Below are 8,951 nucleotides of genomic sequence, written 5' to 3' on the forward strand. Positions count from 1 at the left end.
TTAAACTACCTTAAATACTGTTGGTGAAATGTAACCATATAGTAAATACTAACCAAGGCTGTTAGATAAATAGTCAAGATTACAATATTTGCCTGTGAAATGTTGTACTTGAAGTTGTACTGAAGTATAAAACTGGAGAAATGTAACAGTTCACAAAAGCAACAAAAAGAGAAAAACATTTTCAAAATGTTAAATACTTAAAAGGTTTTCTGCAAAACAGCCCAAGTACATCACTTCACATACTACCCTCTGTATTCATGGAGCTCACAAAGAGATCTGAAAAGGATTACCTGATTACATTTTTTAAAGTAGGCGTGTTATTTAAACTTCAATAATATTGTTAATGTATATCAAAGTTACAGATAACAGTGCACTCTACAGACAGCATGTTACATGGTAATGTTTGAATAAACAATGTAATTACAAAGATGGCAATAAATGAATTATAAAGAATTTAAACTCAAAGCTTCATTCAGACCATTTAACGAATAAATGGAGTCCACTTGTTGACATTCAGTAATGTAAGGGAAACTTCTGTTGCAATGGAAATCAGGACTCAGAGAGACACGGGAGGAGCAGGAATTCTGAATGTCAAACACTGGGATTTATTGAGAGATCCAACGGCCGGGAGAGATTACACAGCATAGTCACACTTTCATGTGGGCAACCTTGCAATCTCTGAACACATAAGACAAAATACATGGTCTGTATATCCATAAGGCGTGGCCTATTTTCCCGCCTCTGGTAATCAATACCAGACCCTGGAACAAAACTGTTTGTATGGCAACTTCTCATGTGCCTATACCCCTCCCCCCACAGGAAAGGCAAAGGACCTTTTGACCTGTGTCTTCCTGAGAAATTACTTGAAGGAGACAAAGAGAGAAATCACTAAAAGTCTTCCATGCACAGATCTCATTAAATATTTCCTTCACAGATCCTCCCTTTTATCAATTTATTGATAACCAATTAACATTAGTCTAAGAATATTTCAGTCACTACTTAAATCAAATAAAACGTCCTCAGAGTTGTGTGGATTCCCATTACATTAATTACATCAAAAGCAGAATAAGATTGAAACAGTCAATCACAATGGTTGATACAGACAACCACAATAGAAAAATCATCTCTCTTCAGTGTTTGATTTCTTTTGTCAAAAGCACAATAATAATACACATGTAATACAAAAATATAATAGTAAAATATATGTTTCAAAACAAGATCTTTTATCATTTATCACTCAGTTAATCTCATTCATCAAACACAAATTCAAAATCAGCTTACATCTTAAAGATTTACTTCAAGGCAATTACTTATTAAAACACAATTAGAATGTAGGATTATAAGAAATCCAATTGAGGTATAAATCAGAATTATGAGAGATCCAGTTAAGATTCCCAGTTAAGGTATAAATTCACAGTGATGAATCGATCAATCTGTAATCTGTAAAGGTACAGTGTCCTCAATCTTTAACATTACATTACGTTTACTTCAGTACGCTTATTTCAAGAGTAAGGCACTTTACTACATACATTTTATTCAAATACATTTGTTCAAAATCTGAAAAGGAAAAGTCAGACATTTTATTGTAACAACCTGAGGAAGGAAAAATCAAAACATCTGTTCTTTATTCAAGGAAAAATCAAAACATCTATTCGTTTGAAACCGTCAGGCAGGTAATTTTATTTACTGTATCAACAATGAGAGAGACTAAGCCCTCGTACTGTAAAGATTGCTCAGAGTCTATGGGTAGGAAAAGGTGTACCAATCCTCAGCCTCATCGCTAATTCTGGATGCTATGTCCAGCTCACTAAACCAGCTTTCGTGAAAGGAATTGGGCTAAACATAGGAGAATGCATAGATTCTGGCATATTTTGGCACAGCAAACAGTTGCTAATATTGCGTTCATGTGCGTAGTCTAACATTAAACTTGCTGCAGAATTAGTTTTAGTTCGTTTAAAAGGAGTGATTAAGGCCTTTTTGAAAAATCTACATCACCTGCTGAGTATTTAAGTGGAGTGGATAGAACATTTGTTTTTCTATCTAAATTTAGCATGCAGTAGCACCTGGATTGGGAACCTGGTAATCTGGTTTCCTCGTTGTACATTTTACCTGGTAATGATTAAGGATAGTAACATTGTCTGTTATAATATTAGAAATATCTTATTGTTCAATACCTTATCAATCTGAAAATATCAATTAATTTATTTTGTTTAGTGTGAAAGTGTAATCTGATCTGACAAAATATATTTGTCACCACTATTTAACACATATCTGTTCATCGGAAATATAAAAACAATCATTAATTGTACATCTGTAATCATCTGGTCATTCAATTCAAATGTTATCTTTGTACAAGAGCTAGAAAAACATGTCGTCCTGACTCGTTCTCCTCCTTTCTTTATGACACAGAATGTCTGGTGTGTGAAGGCATCCTGATACTGTAGATTAGCACTGAGGTGCTGATTGGCTCAAAACTCTTCTTCACCAGAGCGCCATATTTCAAACCCCCCCAATTGCTCTGCTTTTTGCAGCTCATTCAGTGAGCACTTTATGATTTCCCAGTGAAACAGAGGCTCATCTGCCTGCATTCCTTCTGCTATCTGCTTGAGAGCAGAGCCTATTCCAAGTAGCACATCCAGATGCCCCGACCCGTGATGGAAGATGTTTAGGAAGAAATCTGCCCCTCCAAGAAACATGGAGCCTCTGAAGCCATCGCTCGTCCTGCAGAGTTGTCTGAGCAGAAAGATGAAGAAGCATCCCATCCCATCAGAAAGTTGAAGATTAGAATCCTCTCATCTCGAAAGACCTCGTGCCTCCTTGCCCGTGGCTGGGGGTGCTCTCTGCAGCCAGAGGGTGTGATCCTCTCTCTCTGACCCTTGGCCTTCAGAGCTGTCCTAGTTATTGGGTTAACACTTGATAGGGATGTTTTCCTGAGTGAAGACAACTCAAGGTAATGGATTAGCACATTATCATTCAATTACAAAAATAGCATTCAGAAATGAATGTTTCAATATGAGATCAATTACTCAAATATAATTGACTCTCCCCTCCCTTTTCTTACATATGTCACATAATGTAATAACAACGTAGGAGTCTATTTAAACATGGTATTGTCTTTAAGCTATTAATCGAGAAAACTCAGTATCAGCATGCAACTTGCAAATAACTCTTCTCTCTTTCCTATCCCTCTCTTATCCTCATCTCTCTGTTCTCTCTTCCACATCCCTCTCTCATCCTCATCTCCCATCTCTTTCACATCTCTCTCTATTCTCTCTTACTTCCGTTAGATATGAAATAAAACATACGAGTCCATGTAAGCATGGTAGAGGTCATAATCCATCACTCGAGAAAACTCAGTATCAGCTGTGCGCAACTAACAAAAACAATTGTGAGAAACATATATTATGCAGGAAATGCACACCTTTGTTGAAAAAACAAAGCATCTCTGATTTGGGAAGAAAAGCTTCAACCCCCTTAACATCTGAGTTACCACTGAAGGAGCATGAATGATAGTGGGCGTCTGAGGGTGTATTTACTGAGAAATGTCAAACAAATTCAAAACCTTACATTTGAAAACAGGTTTGCATTCCTCCACTTAAGGTGACGTTATCGTTGGAAACAATAAAAACAAACTATTTTGATATAGAATCTATAAATGGAATCGTTAGAGCAGAACAGAATGGTTGTATTTCTTAGCCTAAGCTCCGTGCAGCCTCTAGTTTCACCAGGTGGAAACATGGTCTATACAGTAAGAGGCCCCTGACATCAGGCCTATACCAAAATGGTAGGGGCTTTTCACAGCTTGCCAATCTTACAGGCCAGAGGCATCCTCTGCATAGCAGTATGGATAGCCTTAAAAAACAAACAAACCACTCCGTGGTAACGAGAGTCATATTTCTGACCCTTATGCCCTAAGTGAAGCCGTTAGTCTCATCTGACTGACCCAAGGGTTTGGTGCTGGTGTGACAGTTCCAAGTGTTCAGAGCAGACGTCAAGCTTTCAGTTCATGGCTCGGTGGGGGGGAAGCAGACCCATGTGAGACAGTATCAACGGCTTGTAGAGTTCAGTTTGAGGAATGTCATTCTCTCTGTGTGCAGGAAATGGTGTCCATTCTCGGACCAGACCATTAATGTCATGTAGGGCAGGCATAGCATCTCTGTGACTGCACTCAGCCGAACTGTAGTAGGGCAGAGCTGGGTGACTTTTAGTGAAGCCGTCCGAGGCCATGGACAACAAAAAGGGACACAGGGTCATCAATGTCTCTCTTTACCATTGGCTAAATCATAAAACACATTAGTGGGAAAATGTGGAACACTAATCCATCATGTGAAATGTTGAGTTAATTTAAATAATTACTTATGGGTTGAAATCAAATTATCATTAATATTAGAACTAAAGTCAGTTAAAATAGGACTTGCACGGATCAGAATCTAATCAATACACCATTCTTCCAGCTCTGTAATGAAAGGATAACAAGCAGGGATGCAAACTTGTCACCTTTTGAATCCAAAATAGGTCGTTTGTGTGATTCATGTAGATCTGCAATACAAATATTATTGGGGTGTGGGCAAGGTTGCCAACTCTGGGTACCTGGCTGGAGTGAGATTTCGATATCATGGGTTTAATTACACACATGAAGAAAACAGAATCATAAAGTACATCAGGTTTCATAGAGCCAAGTATTTCAAGTGCTTCTCAACTGGCTATAGATAAGCCAGTCCTCATGTCTGAGTCTGGTTCTGTCTTATCCTCTTTGTTTCGGAATGTGTTCAATACATTAAGTTTTGTTATTCATTATTACCATACAATACATAGATTAAGAATAAATGAAACAAATAATACAACATTGAGCTGTTTTAGCTTTTCATCTTTATATTATTTATTTATTTTTCTCAAGTCATTTACTTTTGGTGAGATAACTAAAGTTTAGTTCATTTTACCCTGGCTGTGGACCGATTTATTATTAGTTACAAAGCATGCACAAGACGGCGGGTAGACAAACAAACACGAAACAATTATACAAACAGACATGAACTCTCAACAATCGCCAGCGTGACAGAAAATTCTTACGCTCAATTTAGTCCGAATTAGGGAGAGTCTCAGAGGGGGTAGGGAAATATCTGTTTAATTATGAGTTCCTTCTTACTCATATTCACCAATTCATATATGACGTTCCCAGACCACGTTTAACCACTTTCTTTAGTTAAAAAATGGCAATAATCGCGGAAACAATGACTATGTGCTGTTCCAATCTGTTGAAGAGCAATAACTAATTTATTCTCAAATCAACAACCACTATGCTAATTTAGTGGTGCTTTGCTCGTCCCGTCCGGCGAGCAGAGTCTTTTATTTATCCAGTACCCTGTCTTCCAACCACAGCCAAATTCAACAACTAATCAGTTATGAAACACAGCGCTATGCCACATTCTCGCGTATCACGCCCAATCGTTCCGTTTAGTGGGGGGGGGGGGGGGGGGATTCACACACACCCTTTCTAGCAGCAGCAGCTGCAGGCAGATTTGAGCCGATTTCTGCTGTTAATTTAACCAGTTGACCACTGAGACCTCCAGAATTCGGCGATTTGTTTCAATACAAATCTATCACATTGCTTCTAATGCAGAAACTTCACTTTACTGATGCCCTTCTTTAAAGTCTCTCCGAACCCAAATTTGGTCACACCCCCAGATGTAAAGAGTAGAGAAACGAAAAAAATTGCAGCAGCTCAGTTTTTTTTTTTTACAGGTAATTTTATGATACCGTCAACCACAGATACTGGCAAGCCAAAATAGAAATTGACTTACCAGCCTCTGAAGATCTTTTGGTATCCTGTTCCGTGATGCCAATTTGTAAGGGAAACTTCTGTTGCAATGGAAATCAGGACTCAGAGAGACACGGGAGGAGCAGGAATTCTGAATGTCAAACACTGGGATTTATTGAGAGATCCAACGGCCGGGAGAGATTACACAGCATAGTCACACTTTCATGTGGGCAACCTTGCAATCTCTGAACACATAAGACAAAATACATGGTCTGTATATCCATAAGGAGTGGCCTATTTTCCTGCCTCTGGTAATCAATACCAGACCCTGGAACAAAACTGTTTGTATGGCAACTTCTCATGTGCCTATACCCCTCCCCCCACAGGAAAGGCAAAGGACCTTTTGACCTGTGTCTTCCTAAGAAATTACTTGAAGGAGACAAAGAGAGAAATCACTAAAAGTCTTCCATGCACAAATCTCATTCAATATTTCCTTCACAAGTAACATCATATCACCTTTTTTTGCTCCCGATCCGATTCCGATCATTTGATTTTGACAATCTGCCGATACCGATTTTTCCCGATCCGATCTTTATGCAATGCATTATGAGAAAAAAAATGAAAAAAGCATTCAAGTTGTCCCTTAAGGTTATTATTTTTATTTAAATGACAGTACCCAACTATCCATTCTATCCAACATGGATATAGCTTCTTTTTTTCACAGCAGCATTGGATCAGTTCGTATCACTAGGCCACCAGGGTGGGTGGAGGGGGTCAGGAGGACGGGACTGAGCTGACCGCCCAGGGGCACAGCAGAGGACCAGGAAGGGATCTCGGGCGGACGGTCCGGGGGCAAGGCAGAGTTCAAAAAGGGATTCTCGGGCGGACGGCCCGGGGGCAAGGCAGAGTTCGAGGAGGGGCGAAGACCACAGCTCTCAGGGGACCGGACAGTAACCAGAGCCGGTGGAACAGGTGTCGGCAAGACTCCCCACGGAAGAGGACAAGGAGTTGGCAGGACCCCCGGCGAGACATGTGATGTCGAGGCCTCCAACGAAACAGGACATGGGGTTGGCAGGACCCCCGGCAGGAGAGTAGTCGGCGGGACCCCCAACGGGACAGGACAAGGTGCTGGCAGGAACCTCCAACGGGACAGGACAAAGGGTTGGCAGGACCCCCGGCAGGAGAGTAGACGGCGGGACCTCCAACGGGACAGGACAAAGGGTTGGCAGGACCCCCGGCAGGAGAGTAGTCGGCGGGGCCTCCAACGGCACAGGACATAGGATTGGCAGGACCCGCAGGAGAGTAGACGGCGGGACCTCCAAGGGACAGGCACAGGCCTCCAACGGCACAGGACATAGGATTGGCAGGACCCCCGGCAGGAGAGTAGACGGCGGGACCTCCAACGGGACAGGACACAGGGTTGGCAGGACCCCCGGCAGGAAAGTAGCCGGCGGGGCCTCCAACGGGACAGGACACAGGGTTGGCAGGACCCCCGGCAGGAGAGGTAGTCGGCGGGGCCTCCAACGGGACAGGACACAGGGTTGGCAGGACCCCCGGCAGGAGAGTAGTCGGCGGGACCCCCAACGGGACAGGACAAGGTGCTGGCAGGATCCCCAGCGGAACCTCCAACGGGACAGGACAAAGGGTTGGCAGGACCCCCGGCAGGAGAGTAGACGGCGGGACCTCCAACGGGACAGGACAAAGGGTTGGCAGGACCCCCGGCAGGAGAGTAGTCGGCGGGGCCTCCAACGGCACAGGACATAGGATTGGCAGGACCCCCGGCAGGAGAGTAGACGACGGGACCTCCAACGAGACAGGACATAGGGTTGGCAGGACCCCCGGGCAGGAGAGTAGTCGGCAGGGCCTCCAACGGGACAGGACACAGGGTTGGCAGGACCCCCGGCAGGAGAGTAGTCGGCGGGGCCTCCAACGGGACAGGACATAGGGTTGGCAGGACCCCCGGCATGAGAGTAGTCGGCGGGACCCCCAACGGGACAGGACAAGGTGCTGGCAGGATCCCCAGCGGAACCTCCAACGGGACAGGACACAGGGTTGGCAGGACCCCCGGCAGGAGAGTAGACGGCGGGGCCTCCAACGAGACAGGACAAGGAGCTGGCAGGACCTCCGGCAGGAGAGTAGACGGCGGGACCTCCAACGGGACAGGACAAAGGGTGGGCAGGACCCCCAGCAGAACCTCCAACGGTACTTGAGTAGGGACTTGAGTGGGAACTCGAGAGAGGGCTTGAGAGGGACCTTGAGAGGTGACTTGAGAGGGTCGAGAGGAGACTCGAGAGGGGACTCGAGAAGAGACCAGAGAGGGAACCCGAGAGGGAACTCGAGAGGATACTTGAGAGGTGACTTGAGAAGTGTCTTGAAAGGGGATTCGAGAGGAGACCCGAGAGGGAACTCGAGAGGAGACCCGAGAGGAGACTTGAGAGATGACTCAAGAGGGGACTCGAGAGGGGTGACTTGAAAGGGGACTCGAGAGGGAACTGGAGGGGTGACTTGAAAGGGGACTCGAGAGGGAACTGGAGAGGAAACTTGAGAGATGACTCGAGAGGAGGCTTGAGAGGTGACTCGAGAGGTAGCTCGAGAGGAGACTCGAGAGGTAGCTCGAGAGGAGACTCGAGAAGTAGCTCGAGAGGAGACTCGAGAAGTAGCTCGAGAGGAGACTTGAGAAGGCCCAGGAGAGGAGACTGGAGAAGAAACTTGTGTCGGCCGGTATGCCGACAGGACACGGGTAGCTGGCGTCGGACGGACAGCCAACAGGAGACGAGGTGCTGGAGTCGGCCGGTACGCCGACAGGACACGGGGAGCAGGCGTCGGCCGGAGACGAGGGGCTGGAGTCGAAACCATGGCTGCTGGGACCAGGACTGAGGCTCGAACCATGGCTGCTGGGGCCAGAACTGGGGCCGGAACCATGGCTGCTGGGGCCGGAACTGGGGCTTGAACCATGGCTGCTGGGGCCAGAACTGGGGCCGGAACCATGGCTGCTGGGGCCAGAACTGGGGCTGGAACCATGGCTGCTGGGGCCAGAACTGGGGCCGGAACCCTGGCTGTGTGGGCCGGTTCTTTAGCCGGAACCATGGCTGCTGGGGCTCGGGCTGCTAGCCTGGTTTTGCGACGACTCCTCTTAGCAGCCGCCTGAATACTCCGTGGACCTCCATAAACCAGACGAGTTCCGGAATACGAC

This window comes from Pseudochaenichthys georgianus, chromosome 8 (genome assembly GCF_902827115.2).
Source record: "Pseudochaenichthys georgianus chromosome 8, fPseGeo1.2, whole genome shotgun sequence".
In the NCBI taxonomy this organism is placed as follows: domain Eukaryota; kingdom Metazoa; phylum Chordata; class Actinopteri; order Perciformes; family Channichthyidae; genus Pseudochaenichthys; species Pseudochaenichthys georgianus.